The following is a 21,974-nucleotide window of genomic DNA, read 5'->3' as shown; positions in this document are numbered from 1 at the left end:
TATTCAACATCTATCATGTGCCAGGCACTATCCTAAAGTGCTTTACACATGTTACTTAACTTTCACATCATTTCTGTAAAGCATGTATTTCCCACTCCCCTCTTTTTTCTCTTTTTTGAAATAGGGTCTCACTGTGTTACCCTGGCTGCAGTGCAGTGGCTCGATTATGGCTCACTGCAGCCTCGAGCTTCTGGGCACAAGCAATCCTCCCACCTTAGCCTCTCAAATAACTAGGACTACAGGTGTATGCCACCATGGCTGACTAATGTTTTAAAATTTTTGTAGAGACAAAGTCTCACTGTGTTGGCCAGGCTGGTCTCGAACTCCTGGCCGCAAGTGATCCTTGGGAGGCCAAGGCCTCCCAAAGTGCTGAGATTACAGGTGTGAGCCATGGCATTCAGACTTAAAGTAGGTATTTTGATCACAATAGCTACCATATACTGGATATGTAGGGGCCAAAAGAAAACTTCCCCTTTGCCCTCTGAAGTTTCACTGAAAACTCAACTTGCAAAACACAGATTAATTGCGGAAAATGCTTACAAATTTTTTAATATGTACATTGGGAGAATCACAGAATAATTACCCAACCCCCAGTGGAGTACAGAAGGTTACAGAATGCACGGGGGCTCAGAGTATGGCCAGAAACAGGTTCTGGTAATAAACCAGGTTATAGTGGCAAGGTAAGTTACATGAGAGAGAGAAAAAGAGAAAAGAGGAGCTCTGGCTAGTAAACATGGTCTTTTTCATGTAAATAAAACCTCACTGGTAGCAGCCCTCAGAGAAAACAGATGGTAAATGTTTCTTTCAGATGTTTAAAGGTGGCAGCCTCTCAGTTCACCTTTCCCACATGTAGCCCAGGGAAGTCCTGGTTGCATCAATGCAGATTTTCTGCAGATGCAAATCTCCCCCACAAGACAGCTTTCTGTCTCCCTGAGCAGTCATCTCAAAATATATCAAAGAAATTTATTTTGCGGTAAAATACTTTAATTTCCTTCAGATGCTTCCTGTGTGCTAGACACTGTGCTAAGTACTTTACATTTTATCATTTTATTTATACTATAAAAGGGTGTGTGTGTGTGTGTGTGTGTGTGTGTGTGTGTATCTATCTATGCTATGCTGACCAAAACAAAGGCTAGAGGAGTCCTGTGTTTCTCTGCAACATCAATTTAAAATATTCTCTCAGATCTAGTCTTTTTAGTCTAAAAAGAAAAGAAAATTTTTAAAAAGAGTGAAATTTATGACTCTGCAACCTCCCTTCACATCACAAGATTATTTGAAGAAAGGCAAAGTGGTCACATTTGGAGAATCTGATATTCTTGGCTTGATGTCAATCTCAAGGAATGGGGAAGTTAATCCTGCTGCAGATGGCAGGAAAATTGCATTTTTTTTTTTAGACAGAGCCTTGCTCTGGTGGCCCAGGCTGGAGTGCAGTGGTGTGATCTCGGCTCATTGAAACCTCCACCTCCTGAGTTCAAGTGATTCTTGTGCCTCAGCCTCCCAAGTAGCTGGGATTACAGGTGCGTGCCACCATGCCCAGCTAATGTTTTGTATTTTTAGTACAGACAGGGTTTCACCATGTTGGCCAGGCTGGTCTGATCTCCTGGCCTCAGATGATCTGCCCGCCTCAGCCTCCCAAATTGTTGGGATTACAGGCATGAGCCACAGCTCCTGGCCAAATGGAATTTCAAAGTCCATTTGGTAACTAAGCACATGGAGAGCAAGATGAGACACAAAGTTCTGAGCTGAAAGAGCAGAGTCTAAGTAATGGTGCAGAACACAAAATGCTCAGAAGGAATGACTAATGACATTGCCACAATGTTCTCTGCCTGAGCAATTAGGTCACCCCAGGAAAACATGTAGCCATTTGAGGATGGAAAGGAGCTTTGTCTATGCCTTACAGCTACTCGCTTTCTTGCAGTCTCTGAAAAAGCCAATGGGGGAGGTTCACAAATGATTCTGTCTAGGACTTTGCTACTCAGAGAGCAGTCTAGGGCTCAGCAGCCCTGTCATCACCTAGGAGCTTTTCACAGCATCTGGAGCCTCACGTGAGACTAAATCAGAATCTGCACTTTCCCAAGATTCCAGGTAATTCCTGTGCACGTTAAAGTTTGGAAAGCACTGCCTTAAGGAATATTAGATCACCAAGGAAGGAAAATGCAAATATAGGCTTCCAACCTGATCATGCCCCACTTTTCAAAGCCCTTAAGTAGCTCCTACTGCCCTTGCAATGAAGTCTACAGCTCCTTAAAGTGGTTTTAGACTCCCACCTCCAGACTTTGCTGCTCCCTCTTCCTTCTCATAGTCCAGCCAAGTTCAACTTAGAGCAGCAACACAAACCAGTCAGGCTTTCTTTTTGTTCCATGTGTTGCACATCTTTCTGCCAACGCTTACGCTTTTTAACACTTTAACAAATAGGACTGAACAGGCGTGGTGTCTCAGGCCTGTAATCTCAGCACTTTGGGAGGCATGAGGTCAGGAGTTTGAGACCAGTCTGGCCAACATAGTGAAACCCCATCTCTACTGAAAATACAAAAATTAGCCAGGTATGGTGGTACACACCTGTAGTCCCAGCTACTCGGGAGACTGAGGCAGGAGAATCACCTGAACCTGGGAAGTGGAGGTTGTGGTGATCCAAGATGGCGCCACTGCACTCTAGCCTGGGTGACAGAGCAAGACTCTGTCTCAGGAAAAGAAAAAGAAAAAGAAAAAAATAATAATAGAACTGCTTTAAAGCCACAGAAATACAACACTAATTAGGGACAATGAACTTTTTTCTTTTTCTTTTTTTTAAGACGGAGTTTCACTCTTGTTGCCCAGGCTGGTGTGCAACGGCGAGACCTCAGCTCACGGCAACCTCTGCCTCCTGGGTTCAAGCGATTCTCCTGCCTCAGCCTCCCAAGTAGCTGGGATTACAGGTATGTGCCACCACACCCAGCTAATTTTGTATTTTTGGTAAAGACGGGGTTTCTCTATTTGGTCAGGCAGGTCTTGAGCTCCCAACCTCAGGTGATCCACCGGCCTCAGCCTCCCAAAGTGCTGAGATTACAGGCATGAGCCACCGCACCCCGCCGAACTTTTTTCTTTAAAGTCCCCAAGCCCACACAGGCCCAGTGAGTGTGGCTAGTCTCAATACAAGAAGCACATCTCTTCCCAGGAGGGTTCTCAAGCCAGCAACTTCCAACTGATGGCATTTTTCAAGGGACTTTTTTATTTACACTTGGTTTGACATTGTCACAGCAGCTCTAGCACCAGACAATAACAACTGGTCTCTTGGGAGCCCTTTGTAGCTGACCAAATGTTGTAATGGCTCATTGAAACGCCCTACTTGTCTTTTCTTCTTCAGACAGGCTCAGTGTTTAGTGTTGGACATGATACGCTGTCAGCGGTGTTGATCAGAATGTCACTAGCTTCCTAAATTGCCTAAACTTCCTAGACTGCCTAAAGAGCTTCCACACACCTCTAAATAGAAATAAAGCTTCCTGGGCCAGGCGCAGTGGCTCACACCTGTATTTCTAACACTTTGGAAGGCCGAGGTGGGCAGATCACCTGAGGTCAGGAGGTCCAGACCAGCCTGGCCAACATGGTGAAACCTCGTCTCTACTAAAATACAAAAAAGTACCCAGGCTTGGTGGTGTGCCCCTGTAGTCCCAACTATTTGGGAGACTAAGTCATGAGAATCGCTTGAACCCGGGAGGCAGAGGTTGCAGTGAGCCAAAATGGTGCTACTGCACTCCAGCCTGGGTGACAGGGTGAGACTCTGTCTAAAAATAAAATAAAATAAAATAAAGTTTCCTCTGGGGAAAGTCACTACTGTATGCTAAGACTAGGCATTGATTTTCAAAGGAATTCACATTTTCCCTGTAAGAAGAAAAAAGAGCTAGGTATTATCACAAATTTGCTGTTAAGTCCATATAATTTAACTACAGTTTCTTGATTTTTAGGGTTCTCCAGAGAAATAGAACCAATAGGATATTGAAATTGAGGGCTTTTGCTCATTTTGCTTTTGTGTATACATCTGTGTACATGTGTATGTATATATACACAAAAGCGTATGTATATGTATACATATTATGTATATATATATACACGATAATTCTTTGTGTATATATACACATATATATAATATACACATATGTATACATGCATATGTACATTTGTATATATAGCTATATATTATATATATGAGGGAGAGAGAAATTTACTTATTTATTTGCTTATTATTTTATTTTATTTTTTGAGATGGAGTCTCCCTCTGTCGCCAGGCTGGAGTGCGGTGGCACGATCTCAGTTCACTGCAACCTCCGCCTCCTGGGTTCAAGCGATTCTCCTGCCTCAGGCTCCCGAATAGCTGGAATTACAGGGGCCCGCCACCACACCTGGCTAATTTTTGCATTTTTAGTAGACACAGGGTTTCACCATGTTGGCCAGGATGGTCTCGAACTCCTGACCTTAGGTGATCCACCCGCCTTGGCCTCTCAAAGTGCTGGGATTACAGGCATGAGCCACTGCGTCTGGCTGAGAAGTTGATTTATTATGAGAAATTGGCTCACATGATTATGGAGGTTACAGGCGCTGAGAAATCCACAATATGCTGTCTGCTAGTTGGAGACCCAGGAAGGTCGATGGAATAATGAAATCCAAGTCTGAAGGGCTGAGAACCAAGGGCACAGTAGGAGATGAGATGAGATGTTCTAGCTCAGGCAGTGGGACGGAGAAAAAGGGGCGAATTCTTCCTTCCTCTGTCTTTTGTTCTATTCAGGCCCTCAAGGGATTGAATGATGCCCCCAACACTGGGGAGGGCCAACCTACTTTACTGAGTTCACAGATTCAAATGCTGCTCATCTTATCCAGAAACACCCTCACAGACACACCCAGAAATAATGTTTGACCAGCTATCTGGGCATCCTCTTATGCCGGTGACATGTAAAATGATACATCACATTGATATTAGAGGCATTTATTCACAACTCATTAGAGAGAGAAATGGTTAATCCTAAAAGTTTTCAGACTATCAAAAACACACCAGCCATGACTCACAGACTTTACAGTTAGCCAAAATTCACTGATTCAACAGATATTTTTAAGAGCCTATATTATGTTCAAAGCACTTGGATAATTAATTAGAGAAAGAAAAAAATTGAGATATTTCAGGTGAGTCCAGGAAACCACTTGGCAGGTATATGAAATCCAGAAACTGTATTTCGTCAGTGCAACCAAAATAATTCAGGCTCTCAGGGTCCCATGAGTTTCTTATTGCTGCTGTAACAACGAACTATAAATTTAGTGCTTAAAACAATAGAAATGGCCGGGGATGGTGACTCACGCCTGTAAACCAGCACTTTGAGAGGCTGAGGCAGGTGGATCACTTGAGGTCAGGAGTTTGAGACCAGCCCAGCCAACATGGTAAAACCCTGTCTCTACTAAAAATACAAAAAGTAGCCAGGCATCATGGCATGTGCCTGTAATCCCAGCCACTTGAGAGGCTCAGGCAGGAGAATCGGTTGAACCCAAGGAGGCGGAGGTTGCAGTGAGCTGAGATTGCACCACTGCACTCCAGCCTGAGTGACAGAGTGAGACTACCTCAAAAAAATCAAACAAACCAACCAACAAACAAAACCAATAGAAATGTATTATCATATAGCTCTGGAGGCCAGAAGTTTGAAATGAGCCTAACAGGGCTAAAATCAAGGTGTCTGTGGGGCTGTGTTCCTTTTGGAAAGCTCTGGGAGGATCTGTTTCCCAGTCTCTTCCACTTTCTAGAGGCTGCCCATATTCTTTGCCTCATGGATGGCCTCCTTCCATTTTTTTCAAAGGCAGCAATGGCTGGTCAAAATTTTGTCACATTGAATCACTCTGACTCTGTCTCTCTTTTACTATAAGGATCCTTGTCATGACATTGAACTCATATGGATAACCCAGGATAATCTCTTCATTTTAAAGCCAGCTGATTCACTAGCAACCTTAATTTAAAAAAAATAAAATAAAAAATATTTTGTTTTAAATTTTTGTTTATTTATTTTTAAGACCGCATTATGAGACTCGCTAATTTTTGTATTTTTGGTAGAGACAGGGTTTCGCCATATTGCCCAGGCTGGTCTTGAACTCCTGGCCTCAAGTGATTCACCCACCTCGGCCTCCCAAAGTGCTGGGATTACAGGCCTGAACCACTGTGCCCAGCCCAGCAATCTTAATTCTATCTGCGGTTTTAATTCCCCCTTACCATATAACATAATTATAGGCTCCTGGGATTAAAATGTGGACATCTTTGGGGGACCATTATTCCACTTATTACAGGTCTGATGTAATCGGACCAAACTCACTAGAGATTAATATATAAGTAAGAATGATAATTACTTACTATGTACTATAAAAATATAACATTAGGGGAGTGGAGTCGGTGGGAATGTCCATGCTGGTTGGTAAATGTCTTCTCTCTCCTTTTTTTTTTTTTTCTCGGTGTATTTTCTCTTTTATTCCAACGCTATATTTACTTTTACTATTTTTTTTTTTTTTTTTAGTTGGAGTTTCACTCTTGTTGCCCAGGAGCACAATGGCATGATCTCAGCTCACTGCAACTTCTGCCTCCTGGGTTCAAGTGATGCTCCTGCCTCAGCCTCCTGAGTAACTGAGATTACAGATGCCCGCCGCCACCTCCGGCTGCTTTACTAATATTTTATTTAGGGTCATTGCAAACATGTTAATGAGAGAAATTGTTTTATTAATTATACTGTAAGTTCTGTGATACATGTGCAGAACGTGCAGGTTTGATACATTGGTATACGTGTACCATGGTGGTTTGCTGCAGCCATCAACCCCTCATCTAGGTTTTTTTTTTTTTTGAGACAGAGTCTTACTCTGTCACCCAGGCTGGAGTGCAGTGGCGCAATCTCGATTCACTGCAACCTCCACCCTCTGAGTTCAAGCAGTTCTCTGCCTCAGCCTCCCAAGTAGCCAGGATTACAGGCACATGCCACCACGCCCAACTAATTTTTGTATTTTTAGTAGAGACGGGTTTCACCATCTTGGCCAGGCTGGTCCTGAACTCCTGACCTCGTGATCCACCCACCTTGGCCTCCCAAAGTGCTGGGATTACAGGCATGAGCCACCATGCCTGGCCTGTCGTCTAGGTTTTAAGCCCCATGTGCATTAGGTATTTGTCCTAGTGCTCTCCCTCCCCTTGCCCCCCACCCCTCGACAGGCCCTGGTGTGTGATATTCCCCTCCCTGTGTCCACGTGGTCTCATTGTTCAACTCCCACTTTGCACATGAATGTTTATTGCAGCACTATTCACAATAGCAAAAACTTGGAACCAACCCAAATGCCCATCAAAGATAGACTGGATAAAGAAAATGTGGCATATATGCACCACGGAATACTATGCAGTCATAAAAAAGAATGAGTTAATGTCCTTTGCAGGGACATGGATGAAGCTGGAAACCATCATTCTCTGCAAACTAACACAAGAACAGAAAACCAAACACCCGCATGTTCTCACTTATAAATTCCTTCTCTTTCTGTAGGCAAATTGGCATAGAAAATCCACTTTTAAGTAGATGGCTTGGTGAGCATAAAATCAGAGTATCACATTAAGCTGAATGAGTTTAATGGTTGGTGAAGTGAATTGATGCAAGAGATGCTGGATCTATAAACTTTATAGAGAGATGTAACCTCTGTTTAGGTCACAGACCAGTATCCATTGGTATTCATTGTACCAGTGCATTAAAATTTTTGAACCACTGTGGCAGGATAATTTATTGAGAAGTTCATTTGCATTTTGTGGCTGCTGATAATTAAGAAATTGATTTGTTTTGTTCTTATTGCTTTGTGGAAAAATCTGAATCAATGTGACCTCTTTTCTCCCCGCTCCCAAAAGACAGCCAGCAGGGCTGGGAGTCCCAAAGGGTAGAGTTAAAGATTTTTGTCTTTAGTTTTTTTGTCTCTAGGATATGGTATGCAGAGAGGCGGGAGTTGCCTGACTGGGAGGTAGCTTCTTCAGGTAGGAGATAAGGGAGAGGGATTTTTTTGTTTGTTTGTTTTGCTGGGAAGATTGAAGAAGGTGTATGAATGAGGAAGAGACTCTCTGAAAGGGTAGCATTTCGATGCTGAGCCATTAAACCTCTAGGGGTTTGGCAAAGGATCCCTGTACCTACACTGGGCATAGATTGATAGAACTTCCTAATTAACACAGGCTTTGAAAATGGGAACTTCTGCAGTGATAATGATGGAACAAAGACCAGAAATCTTTCCCTGGATGTTCCATAAGCACCTGGGCTCTCTTGGCCGGGCGCGGTGGCTCAAGCCTGTAATCCCAGCACTTTGGGAGGCCGAGGCGGGTGGATCACGAGGTCAGGAGATCGAGACTATCCTGGCTAACATGGTGAAACCCCGTCTCTACTAAAAATACAAAAAACTAGCCGGGCGTGGTGGCGGGCGCCTGTAGTCCCAGCTACTCGGGAGGCTGAGGCGGGAGAATGGCGTGAACCCGGGAGGCGGAGCTTGCAGTGAGCCGAGATCACGCCACTGCACTCCAGCCTGGGAGACACAGCGAGACTCTGTCTCAAAAAAAAAAAAAAAAAAAAAAGCACCTGGGCTCTCAAGAAGCTCTAGGGAGGCAAGAGTAAGGCTCTCCAACCCATGACAGACTCCATTGCTTGTCATTTACTCAAGTAGGAAATACCAGGTCAATTTAATTTGAGTTAGAAGAGATTTTAGAAAAATAAGGTAATGTCACTTTTTCTGATACCAGAGTTATGGAATAAAATTCATACCAGCCACCTAAGATTTTATCTAAATCTTTTAGCCTTTCCATATCAAACATTCCATGTGAAAATGACTTGGAGTTGTCTAAACTGGGCTACAAGGCTACCCCCAAAACAAAGGAAGTGTCAGGCACAAAACACGGAAGTATAGGGTCAACACCAGGAAGTACATGTGAAGAATATAAGATGTGGTCCATGACTTGGGGTACAAGGGTAGGAAAATGGAGAATGTTCTCAGAACAATTGGTGGCTATTGTGGATTTTACGGTATTTGAGGCAGGCTTGAAAGAAGAGACTGAAAATTAGGTTGAGATTACAGACAACACTATAAATGTTAGATGAAGGCTTTGAACTTTTGGACGTATTAACTGTTTCCAAGCATGGGATCTTAGTTTAATGTCTTCCTGTTTTGCAGGATGGCATTCAAATCATACCACACAAGCCATGTGAGCAGTTAAAAATATTTATGAAACACCTAAAGTATATAAAGTACGTGGCTAGGTTCTGGATAGGGGATGGGGAAGAAATTGAAGAATCAGTAACGTTTTCCTGGCTCCACAACCCAGTGGGCAAGACAGAGTACAAACAACTTAATGTTTTTCATTCTAACGGTAGATTGCCATTGCACTCATGTGGAACCACGGATTTTATCTATACACATTTTTAGTCATAAAAGTAGACCACAAGACAGGTGCAGCTTCTGGTTCTACTAGTCCAGCTAAGAGCATCTTCAAAGAGGAAAAGTGGCAACTGTGTACTGAAGATACAGGAGGAAGGACTAAAAGTCAAAGGTTACTTCTTGTTATCTGTCAGACTGAGAGCACATCCCCTCATCCAGTCATTTCCAGGAACAGGCCTACCATGGGGATAATGGTCAGCCTGAAGCTATGGGATGGTCCCATCTGGTCATCTTGGCTGCTGGAAGCAAATAGTCACTTGGGTCTACAATCCTTTTAATTTCTTCAATTTCTATCTCTCACTCTCTCTCATTCCCTCCCTCTCCTTCTCCCTCTCTTTGTAAGTAGTGCACAGATTTAATATTGAAGGTGTGGACGAGAAGAGTCAAACTCTATAAAATATTTGAAGAGATTTATTCTGAGTCAAATATGAGTGACCATGGCCTGTGACACAGCCCTCAGGAGGTCCTGAGAACATGTGTCCAAGGCGGTCAGGGCCCAGCTTGGTTTTATACATTTTAGAGAGGCATGAGACATCCATCAAATACATTGAAGAAATAGTTGGTTTGGTCCAGAAAGGTGGGACAATGAAAAGCCGGCGGTGGTGGGGCTTCCAGGTTATAGGTGAATGGAAACATTTTCTGGTTGACAATTGGTTGAGTTTGTCTAAAAACCTGGGATTCATAGAAAGGGATTGTTCAGGTTAAGATAAAAATTGTGGTGACCAAAGTTGTTTTGAAGTCTTATAGCGTCTGCCCTTAGAGACAATAGATGACAAATGTTTCCTATTCAGATCTTAGTTAATCTCTTTAGGATTGGGAGTGTCTGGAAGAAAAAGATCTAGCTATTTTAATAGATTCTTTACAGATGTAAATTTTCCCCTACAAAGAACAGCTTTGTGGGGCCATTTCAAAATATGGCAAAGAAACATGTTTTGGGGTAAAATATTTTGAATTTCTTCCTTATCTTGTGATGTTAGGCCAGAGTCAGATTGAAAAGTAAGTCACGACATACAGGGTTAAATAAAACCCATCTAATGAGAATTTATGATTTGTAGGGCATGACTCCCCAAACCCCTTAGATAGGAATTTGGGCAAGAAAAAAAAATCAGAGTTTAATCTTCAAAGGTAAAGAGTCCCTTTTAGGGCCACATCTCTGAATATGCCACCACAAACCCCCAGCTACTTAACACCAGCTGGAGCAGAGAGTAAAACGACATAACTACTCTTCCTTCTGAATAAGGAGCTGCAACAACCCAAAAGCTGGGCCCTGGCACCCCTAAATGGAAAGAAAAATAAATTAAGATTTATTTATTTATTTGATTATTTTGAGACAGAGTCTTGCTCTGTTAACAGCTCAGGCTGGAGTGTAGTGGCGCTGTCCTGGCTCAATGCAACCTCTGCCTCCTGGGTTCAACGATTCTCCTGCCTTAGCCTCCCAAGTAGCTGGGATTACAGGCAATTGCCATCATGCCCAGCTAATTTTTGTATTTTAGTAGAGACGGAGTTTCTCCACGTTGGCCAGGCTGGTCTGGAACTCCTGACCTCAAGAGATCCACCCACCTCCACCTCCCAAAGTGCTTGGATTACAGGCATGAGCCACCACGCCTGGCAAAGATTTATTAACATTCACAGAGCCAGGTGTGGTGGTTCATGCCTGTAATCCCAGCACTCTGGGAGGCCAAGGCGGGAGGATCGTTTGAGCCCAGGAGTTCGAGACCAGCCTGAGAAACATAGGGAAACCCTCATCTCTACAAATAACTTAAAAAATTTGGCTGGGTGTGGTGCTGTTTGCCTGTAGTCCAAATTATTAGGGAGGCTGGGGTGGGAGGATCACCTGAGCCTGGGAGGTCAAGGCTGCAGTGAGTCATGATCATGCCACTGCACTCAGGCTGGGCAACGCAGCAAGACCCTGTCTCAAAAAAAAAATTAAAAGCAAAAAGGCTGGGTGCGGTGGCTCACACCTGTAATCCCAGCACTTTGGGAGGCCAAGGCAGGCAGATCACCTGTGGTCAGGAGTTTGAGACCAGCCTGGCCAACACGGTGAAACCCCATCTCTACTACAAATACAAAAATTAGCTGAGTGTGGTGGTGACTGCCTGTAATCCTAGCTACTTGGGAGGCTGAGGCACAAGAATTACTTGAACCTGGGAGGTGGAGGTTGCATCGAGCCAAGATCATGCCACTGCACTCCAGCCTGGGTGACAGAGTGAGACTCCATCTCAAAAATAAATAAATAAAAATTAAAAAGAGAAACAAACAAACAAAAATTCAAGCAAAGAATTTCCATGTGTAGGGGCCATGTCAGCTGATTGCTTTCACCTGGGCTTTTACTCCAAAGAAGTATTACATCATGATAATACATTTATATTTTTTACATATATATGTATACATAAATTACATATACATATTTTACATAGACATATATATGTATGTGTAATTTTACATAAATGTATATGTAAAATATATAATATATACAAATATACATATGCCATACACATATGTGGTAAAATATAACAAAATGTATTATCATAACCGTTTTTCAGTGTACAATTCAGTGGCATTAAGTACATTTACAGCATTGTGCAACTATCACTACAATCTCTCTCCAGAACTTTTTCATCATCCAAACAGAAACTCTGTGTCCATTAAGCAGTAACTCCGGATTCCCCATCCTGCCAGGCCCGGCCAACGTCTGTTCTACTTTCTGTCTCTATGAATTTGTCTATTCTAGGTTCCTCATGTAAGTGGATTCATACAGATGTGTCCTTTTGCAGACAGTGACTGTTTAAGTCAGACAGGCAAGGAGGAAGAGAAACAGCCAAGCCAAATGCAGATTCTCTCGGTTCTTTCCTTCCCTGGTGCGTCTGGGATTCTCTCCCATGCGAAATCATCAGTCTTTCTTCCTGGGACTACTGTGTGGTGAGGATGCCATTAGGCACCCTCTGGTAGCTTACAATGCAGTTCATTTCATCTCATTTCCTTCCTGTTTTGTACAGGGACTGATTTCCCCTTTGCTGTCAGTTGAGTTCAAAACCAGGGTCAAAGCTCTGCTCACAGCACAAATCACTTCTTGTGAAGCCTGGCTGAGTTTTGGCCAGCAGCTGCTAGGCTTTCGGTCTTTTATGAGGCTGTCCTGGCCACAATGGAGCTTTGTGTGTGATCAAGGGGTGCTGGGCATGAGCCCGGCTGGGCTAGCTAACACGGTGAGTTGTCCCTGACACTCATGACTTTCAAGCCCTGTGTCCTGGAGGGCACTGTGATCTGGAAGTTCACCTTCCCCATGAAAAAAACCCAAACCAGCCTCTCCTTTTCCTGCATGGTGATCCATCTGTAATGATCAGTGACATTTTCAGAATTAACGATTCACGAAATTCTTGGAAAGCCCACACCTCAGCATTTAGTGCTTGGGAAATTCTACTGTCAGATCCCGGAGGGGACAGAGCAGATTTCCAGTGAGCATTCCTAACTTGAAAACCCTGTCCTCGAATGTTCCTCCTTAGTCCTAGAGATGCTCTTTCAGAATGTGAACCTCCTGCGTCTGTGATGAGATGTCGAGCGTCTATACTCAGATTTAGTAGGATGTCCATGTGATAGTGCCTAGGCCTGCCTTATGGCAGTTTTGATAAAGGTGATTTCAGAGTGGCTTCAGACAGGATGACTAAAGCCCACAATCTTGGTCCAAAATATCCTAATCTCCCTACAAGAATGATTTTCTTGCCTCGGACTATGTCCAATCTGCCAACTAGTACAGCTGTTTTTAGTTTTTGACTCACTGATTTACCTGGCATGACATTTCCTCTTGTTTCAAGATTATTTCTCTGAGTTCCTCCTTACTCCTCTTTCCCTTTAAATGTTCCTGAAACTGGCTCTTGCCTGGTCCCTTTATTTCATTTTTCTTCCATCTTGCTGGTGGTACAGTAGAAATTGGACATAGGGTTTGGTGTTAGATACACCTGACTTCAAAGCCTAACTGTGCTACCTACTAGCTCTGTGACCTTGGGCAAGTTACTTAAACCTCTCTAAGTCATAGATTCCCCCTTGTGAGATGGGAACAATGATTTGTTATTCTCAGGGATGTTCACAGACTTCCTTAAAATAATAAGACAAAGCACCTGGCACATAGCCGATACTCAAAAAATGTTAGCATACACCCACAACTTTTTCTTTCTGATTCATTTAAGGTAAGCCCTTCCCAATCGGCCTTCACCTGACCTGAATTCCTAGGACACTGTATTTGGAATTTTAAATGTTCTAAATATCCAGAGTTCTTGCAGGTTGAAGCTGGTCTAGGCTCCAAACAGGCTGCCCCTAAGGGAAGCAGGGTGATTGGCAGCTAGTATTCATCTGACTTTTGTCATATTGATTCAAGGTTTTATCTGAAGATGGCAGCAACTAGTACATGGTGCCACCGTTTAGCCACTCCATGCCAGAGGTACCAGGCAAGTAAAACCCAAATTACCAGTGCCTTTGCTCCATCCTGGAAATGACAAAGGACAAAGTCAAGGAACCCAGGAAAGTGCAACGGGATTTGGTTTTATGCAGCAGGGAATCTTCTAAGAAAGCCAGGACCAGAAGGCCAGAAACGGTTCACCTACGTGTCATTACCAGCGCAGGCAGTTCAGAGGTCCTTCCCTGGGAGAAGTTAGGGTACGGCGAGAGAGGGGCTTAGCTCCCTCCCTCCCTCCCTCCCTCCCTTCCTCCCTTCCTCCCTTCCTCCCTCCCTTCCTCCCTTCCTTCCTTCCTTCCTTCCTTCCTTCCAGGACTTAGGTTCCTTCTTCCTTTCTTCCTTCCTGGGCTTAGGTTCCTTCCTTCCTTCCTTCCTTTCCTTCCTGCCTTCCCTCCTCCCTCCCTCCCTTGGGTTCCTTCCTGCCTGCCTGCCTGCCTTCCTCTCTCCTTCCCTCCCTCCCTCCTCCCTTCTTCTCCTTTCTTTCTTTTTTCTTTTTCTTTTCTTTTTTTAGACAGAGTCTTGTTCTGTCGCCCAGGCTGGACTGCAATGGCGCCATCTCGGCTTACTGCAATCTCCGCCTCCCGGTTTGCTCCTGCTTCAGCCTCCCCAGTAGCCGGCATAACAGGCGCCCGCCACCACGCCCGGCTAATTTTTATACTTTTAGTAGAGACAGGTGTTCACCATGTTGGCCAGGCTGGTCTCGAACTCCTAACCTCAAGTGATCCGTCCGCCTCGGCCTCCCAAAGTAGGTGCTGGGATCACAGGCGTGAACCACCGCACCCGGCCAGAGCTTAGGTTTCTGTTCGTGACAACTTTCTGTATTGGTTGGCAGGTTCTCCTAGCACCACCATGATCTCAGGACTAACCGCTGCACACCCGTGATGGGATTCCAAACCTTCGCTGCAAGAAGACAAGGTGACGAGTTGCTGACAGTGAAGGCTGAACTAACACGGACAGTGAAGTGCTAAATGAGTCGGACTCCGACTCCAGGTGAAGCAGAGGTCAGAGCGAGGCAGCTCACGTTCTGGGTAAGCTGCAGTTCGATTTCAGGGCCGACTCATCCAGATTACTCAATCTTCATTTCAGGCAATTGTATGACTGCTAAATACAGCTGCTTGGGGCATCTGGGGTTGGGAACTCATTTCTGCCAGGTCTTTGACCCCTGAAAGCGTCGTTGCGTCTGGCCCCGTGGGTAGGGTAGGGCGGGATTTCTAGGAGGACCAGCAGAGGGGCGCATGGGTGCGCGATGCTGGGCCAGAGCGCCGCGGCACCGGTGTAGGAGCGCGCATGGCCAGAGCTCCTTCCATCTCAGCGGCGTCTCAGTGCTGCAGCGGGAACCGCTGTTTGCTTCCCTGAGGAGCTTCTAGAGAGCTACGGTGGCCCCCGTGTGGGAGGTGGGGCGGGGGGCGTGGCGGCGTGGGCGTCTCTGTCCTCTCCTCGGTAGCTCTCCTCCCTCCCCTTTCTGCTGCTATGGGGAGCGCGGTGGCCACGGAACGCTGCCCCGAGCCGCGCGAGGAAGGACCTGACGCGCGGCGTTTACCCAGCGCAACGTTCCACCGGCGCAGCGTTCCACCGCCCGGGTTTGGCTGGGTGAGGCGGGCGGGTCCGGGGACGAGAGTGCAGCGGCGTGGGACGGAGAGGGTGGTTAGAGAAAGGGAAGGGAGGGCAGCGGGAGAGCTGGGATGGTGCAAGGGGCGCCGGGGAGGTTTGTGCTCAGCAGAGACACCCAGGTATCTTAGTGTCGGGGACCCCTTGGAGACAGTGGGAAAGGGCTCCTCGCGGGGTGGCGGATTTCAATCCTGTTGACTTTGTAGAGTGAGGTTGAGCCTGTGTTCGGCTTGGGCCGGGAAGGGCGCAGAAGCGGGACCTCAGGGCACTTTTACGCAGGGCGATTCTCGGTGACTACAAAGCCTGCGTCCTGCGTCCTCCCAGGCGCAGTGTTCCAGGATGTGGCTTTTCTCTGTTCTTGTCGTCAACACAGCCAAAGTCGTGGCTATCTGGTGACAGAAAAACATTTTGCTACATAACTGAGCTAGGCTGGAGTGTGAAATCGCGGCGTGTTATTTGGTCCGAGCGCCCTACGTAGCAACTCCCCGCCTCTCGCCCCCCCGCCCCGCCCCGCAGGACACTGTCAGGCGGGCGTTCCCCCAACCCGCCCCTTGTGAAGTCCACCTGCTGAGACTGATATGGATCCCCTGCGAACTAGATGCTGTCCGCTTGGAGAACGTGGAGAACTTTCAGAGGAGGGGTTACTTCGCCTTGAGTGAAAATTAAGACTCAAAGGAAAAGGTATACTCAAGAGCTACCCTTACTAGGTTATTTCTATGAAATTTGGAAGGATCTTTGAATTGAAGATGTGGGAGCGCGCAGAGGACAGAATCTGTAAGCTTGAGTTTCTTAGACCCAGTTTCTTAAAGCCAAAGTAGCGGGGAGATCTTGGCAAGTCAAGCAACCTCCTTGAACATCAGTTCCTTTGCCTTGGCGGGGAGAATACTCCAGCCGTACCCCACTGTGTGGTTTAGAAGGTTAATGGCCTGAAGGGAGGGAGGTGTTTTGAAGCCTATAAAGTATCCTATGAAGGTATCCCCACATTTGCTGCCAGCTCAAACGCTGCCGGCCGCCGACAGAACCTTGTTTGGAGCCGAGTTAAGACAGCATGTTTATGGCAGTACTGGGGTTTTCATGATTACCAGTCCAGAGTGTCAGGACACATCTGTTTCTCAAACCCCAGTTTCTGCACTGCCACATGAAACTGCTCATTACTGAGTGACAGCACAGCACAGGAACTTTGCCTTTTTCATTAACTTCTTTAGGGCCTGTACAAAATGGGAGATGGTAGGAGCTTTGATGAAAATTGAGGGTCGTAGCCTCGGAGAGGGGTGGGTGGTTAGATTTGACTGGACATAGTCTTCATGCAACCGTTTAACTCCTAAAACATTGTTGGCTGAGTTCTTGTTTTTTGATACAGGGAACATTCTGTCAGAGCCAAGGTTAAACATCCAAGAGTAAACGTTTGTTGGTTTTTTTTTTTTTTTTTTTTGCATGATTTTAGAGGATTATAAGTGAAAAACTAAAGAAAGGATACATTGCTTGCTGACATATTTTCCCCCCACCCATCTGAAGGCACACATAATAGCACTGGAAAATTTGAATAGTTTCCCTTGTTACCAAATCTACATTCATATTTCTAATATGGAACGATTATTTCTAGTATGGAGAGAAATACGGAATTTCTAACATGGAAGATTTAGCATGGTGTGTTATTGTAACAATTTAGGCAGTTCTTGGATAAGTATGTCCAGCCTTCCAGAGACTATAAGTGTAGTAATATTAGTGCCTGTTAGTCATATTGTGTGTCTTCCTGATACCCAATTAGATCTCTGATTGTTTTTTCTTTTTAATTAAAAGGAGCTGAAAGATGACACAGTTAAGAAGCTGGAAAATAAAACTAGGTCTCTTTAACTGTGCTGTCTTATTCTGAACTGAAAGTCTTTCTGCAATAATAATGATGGTGATAATAAAGCTAACCTTCATAGGACATTGTGTACCAGACTGATACACGTACTACAATTCTGTTCATTGTCACACTATCCTTCATGGGGAGGTTAAGAGCATTGCTCAAAATCACACAGCTAATAAGTCATTTTTCTCAGATTGGCATAAAAATTATATTGAATTGGGTCCTGTGTGTGCGAGTATTTTAACTTTTGCATTGTGTTTTATCCCACACACGGAGGCGACATGGATGGTGAAACTAGGGGCTCTGGACAAGGTTCCAGAGTTTGGACTGAGCATGCTGCTGAGTGGCTATGTGGTCATCACTTTACTTCCTTTTCTGACCCATAACATGGTGATAATAATTCTACATTGAATGAATCCTTTGTTTCTAGTGAGCATAAAATATGCTCTGTGAAAGTAAAATACTCAGAATGTAAAAAGAAGAGTTTCAGATTCAAGCCTTTTTGTCATCAGTAGGCTGGAAAATGAACAGAAGTTAAAATAAACTATACACTTAATGCGATTTTTCCAACAATTATGTTGAAAAAATATTGTTTAAAAATGCATTCATTCCAATGATCCTTAGCTTTATATTTATTAAAAGAAGTAAATGTAAATTAGACCTCAAAGTTTTTTTTTAACAGGTAACGTTGAAAAAGCACCCACAGTCGACAGGTGCTGTTCACTGGTTGATTTTAGATGATGAAAATTGTAGGCCAGGTGCAGTGGCTCACGCCTGTAATCCCAGCACTTTGGGAGGCCGAGACGGGTGGATCACGAGGGCAGGAGATTGAGACCATCCTGGCTAACACGGTGAAGCCCCGTCTCTACTAAAAATACAAAAATTAGCCGGGCATGGTGGCGGGCACCTGTAGTCCCAGCTACTCGGGAGGCTGAGGCAGGAGAATGGTGTGAACCCAGGAGGCGGAGCTTGCAGTGAGTGGAGATCGCGCCACTGCACTCCAGCCTGGGCAACAGAGCAAGACTCTGTCTCAAAAAAAAAAAAAAAAGAAAATTGTAGAGTAAGTACAATCATAGAGTAAGTATAAGAAGAATTGTATTCAAAGGTATTATATTATTCTTATAAAGAATTGTATTCTTCTTATACTCTTTTACATTCTTTTATTCCAACAAGCTACCGTTGATCAGAAAAGAACTGAATTCCAAAAATATACGTAGGGCACTTCCCTATTCTCTCTGTATTTACTTGGAAATGATTCTTAGTTTTTGGCATGGCCACTTTGTTAAGTGAAGAGACTTCCACTTATCTATATGCATATTTTGCAGGTATTTTTAAAAATATGGCTCAATTGTTAAATCATTTTGTTAGTCCCATGACTTATATAAAAATCTGGGGGTTTTTTGCTTGCTGACTCTTAGTTTAGGCTTGGTTTTATGGTGATCTGGGCTCAGGAAGGTAGACATATCAATGTCACTAGCATTGCCAAGGTATAGGCAGTCTGCCGCATGCTGGGTGAATATTAATATTCGGAAGAGATATTTGAGTCCACAAGATTTAAAGATCTTCTCTCCACCCCTGTGCTTGTAGAATTAGGGCTAGATTAGTTTAGCCTGGGCGTCCTGGGTCTTGGTCATTTGAAAATAGCTCCTCAAGTAGGCTGGCTGTGTGTCTTAGTATGGCAGAAACAATTCATTATTCACTCCATGTATCTTCTATTGTATTGTGAAATTACAGATGATAGTTTTCTTGCTTTCTGTTTTTCCAAACAGTGCCACCTGGACTTGTGCGTTTTGCTCATATGTTGACTGTTTCTTAATCAAGATAGCTTTAATAGTCTTCACCCCACCCCCATCCTCCAGCTGCCCTTTGGATGTTGCTGTGTAGAAGCCAAGAGAGTTCATTTTTGTTGGGGGTTGGGCTAGGTTGGTAATAATCTGAAGCACCTTGAAAGATTCTGACCTAACAGAGGCATAGGGAAATGATGTGTGTGTAGAAAATTTGGAACTGTGCCAGGCGCAAAGTAAATGTCATGTAAACATTAGTTATGAATTGATGAGGAGGAAGGTGTCAGAAAATGAATGCTGTAGAGAAGGCTATAGGGCAGTACCTGGGGAGAGCAGTTACCTGTAGAGGTGTGGTTTTGTCAAAGGTGATGGGTAAGGTCTTCATTTGAATAAAGATCCACAAGAGGGTATGGGTAGAGGGATGTAGAGGTGTCCAGGTAGCAGAGAAGGAAGTCAGATAGGCAACCTAGGGACTCATGGACAGATGTAGCAAATTGAAGGTTTTTAGAAAACTTAGAGGAATTGTTTAATGGAAAATTTCAAACTTAAACATAGAGAGAATAGTACAATGAACAGCGTTCTCCCTTCGTCCAGCTTTGGCAGTTATCAACATGGCCAGTTGTGCTTCATCCATGTTGCCCACTGGCATTATTTTAAAGCAAATTCAAGCAATTCTACCAGTTATTTCTATTTATCATCCCCACTGACATTCTGTCAGTTATTTCTAAATACTTCTGTATATATTTCTTAAAAATAGGCACTTAAAACATAACCACAATACTTACCTTTTTTGACCTTGTTTATCATCTGTAAATCTTGGCCTGAGAGCCTTCTTGCAGCACTGGTTTAAAGATAAGCGTGGATAGGCCGGGTGCCGTGGCTCACCTGTAATCCCAGCACTTTGGGAGGCCAAGGCGGGTGGATCACTAGGTCAGGAGTTCGAGACTAGCCTGGCCAACATAGTGAAACCCCGTCTCTACTAAAAATACAAAAAAAAATTAGACGGTCATGGTGGCAGGTGCCTGTAATCCCAGCTACTTGGTAGGCTGAGGCAAGGAGAATTGCTTGAACCTGGGAGGCAGAGGTGGCAGTGAGCCGAGATTGTGCCACTGCACCCCAGCCTGGGTGAAAAGAGTGAAACTCCGTCTCAAAAAAAAAAAAAAAAACTCTGTCTTTACCAGGTCTTGATGTTTTTTGTTTTTTTCCTTTTCTAGATAGTTCTATCATGACAATTTCACTTTTACTTCCTCTTTCTTCTCCTTACCTATTTTTGACACATTTATTCAGTATTTCCTTTATCTACTTTCTACTTCTCCTTTTAACTTTCTCCTATCCTTTCAGTATTTTTGTTCACAGCCAGATGTGTAGCTTGTGCTCCTTGGATCCCTGTAGCCCATGAAATACAGCTCCCTTTAGTCCTAGATCTTTTTGAAGGGAGATGAGCATTTCCTACTCGTATTTTTAAAAAAATACTGTTATTGAGATTGAGATAGAATTTACATGCCAAACGCTTCACTGATTTAAAGTGTACAAGTCTAGCCCGGCATGGTGGCTCTTGCCTATAATCCCAGCACTTTGGGAGGCTGAACTAGGAGGATTGCTTGAGGCCAGGAGTTTGAGACCAACCTGAGCAACACAGTGAGGCCTTTCCTCTACAAAAATAAAAAAATTGGCCAGATGTGGTGGCACACCTGTGGTCCTAGCTGCTCTGAAGGCTGAGACAGTAGGATCACTTGAGCCAAGGAGGTCAAGGCTGCAGTGAGCCTTTGAGTAAGTCGCCTAATGGTCTCCATTTCAGTTCTCAAATTGGCATAATAACACCTGAAAATTTGCAAATTATTATTTTGCAGAATGAGACTGGGAAGGGTGTCATATGCAGTGACCACAGGGAGTTAGTCATTTGGGTGTTTTGGGCAACCCTGCAGTTCTTTTAGGTGAAATATTCAATTTTCCGTGAACTTTGCCTTTCCCTTCTTACTTACCCATTTCTCTTGATTGCTTTCTGCCTTCTTTTGTGTTCTTCTGACAGCAAACCTTCAAAATTAATGGTCATTGCCAAAGGCTAAATCAGAGTGGAGTCTTTTGTGACACCACCCAGCCACATCGCAGTATAGCACTGCTTCCTTTCTGTGGCTTTTATTACTACATAGTACATAGTATATAGATGAAATAGGAAAATTGTAGTTTACCACAATTCCTGGACACTGTTTTGGAAGCTGTCGAGTTAAATTATCGGGCGTCTTGACAGTTTATATTTGATATGTGATAGTTTTAGACTCTGTTATTCTCTTGGGGATATGAATCTTTGCCTAACTTCAAAGTATGAAGAGAAGTAGATCCCGAGAAAGAAGGGAAGAAGTTCTGGGGAACTGTGGTGACCAAGCAGCTCACATGCTACAGTTTAAGATTTATTCGTGCTCCACTCAGCATTTGTTTATTACTAGCCAGGGAGATAGTGAATAGACACACATTTATACATTCAGACATACACACATTTCAAGGATTGATAAGCAGAGGTAATACAGGTCTAAGCAATACTTAGCATCTTCTCAACATACTTCCTCCCACTGTCACAAAGGGGGTCACTATCTCCCTTCCACCAGCACATAAGCTGAGGAAGGGCAGGAAGCTCATTTTAGTCCCCTCTGTTACCCTAGTGCTACCAAAACACAAACAATGCCAGACCTATAGTAGATGCTCAGTAAATATTTCTTAACTGAATAACACACTACAAACAATATAGCAGCAAGGAACATAGCTGGCAATGGTATCATAGCACCTGTGCTTAGTAACGTAGCATAAAATTGATAAAAATCAATTTTACCTTTCACTCTAGACTCTTATT

At 44.1% G+C, this 21,974-nt stretch overlaps 1 protein-coding gene and 1 long non-coding RNA gene across 9 annotated transcripts in view; one reads left to right on the top strand and one right to left on the bottom strand.

Annotated features, from left to right (window-relative positions):
• Positions 1–14,229: 14,229 nt before the first annotated feature.
• Positions 14,230–20,310, bottom strand: LOC144336319 (uncharacterized). The gene is made up of 2 exons (XR_013407966.1): positions 19,915–20,310; positions 14,230–15,882 (listed from the first exon to the last, which is right to left on the bottom strand). It is a non-coding gene; the product is annotated as an uncharacterized LOC144336319 (long non-coding RNA).
• Positions 14,716–21,974, top strand: part of RUBCNL (rubicon like autophagy enhancer) — a 44,272-nt gene continuing 37,013 nt past the window's right edge. For 2 of the 8 annotated variants that reach the window (XM_077974334.1, XM_077974332.1), the window contains exon 1: positions 14,716–14,913. The gene's annotated coding sequence lies outside the window, so the exon portion shown is untranslated. Of the gene's footprint in view, positions 14,914–15,061; positions 15,476–16,046; positions 16,175–21,974 lie in introns of those variants that run through there. The other 6 variants (XM_028837182.2, XM_015121046.3, XM_028837181.2 and 3 more) reach the window with 4 other exon arrangements.

Source organism: Macaca mulatta, chromosome 17 (assembly GCF_049350105.2).
Source record: "Macaca mulatta isolate MMU2019108-1 chromosome 17, T2T-MMU8v2.0, whole genome shotgun sequence".
In the NCBI taxonomy this organism is placed as follows: domain Eukaryota; kingdom Metazoa; phylum Chordata; class Mammalia; order Primates; family Cercopithecidae; genus Macaca; species Macaca mulatta.
Note: the sequence above shows the minus strand (reverse complement) of the source record. Positions and strands in the feature narration are given on the sequence as shown.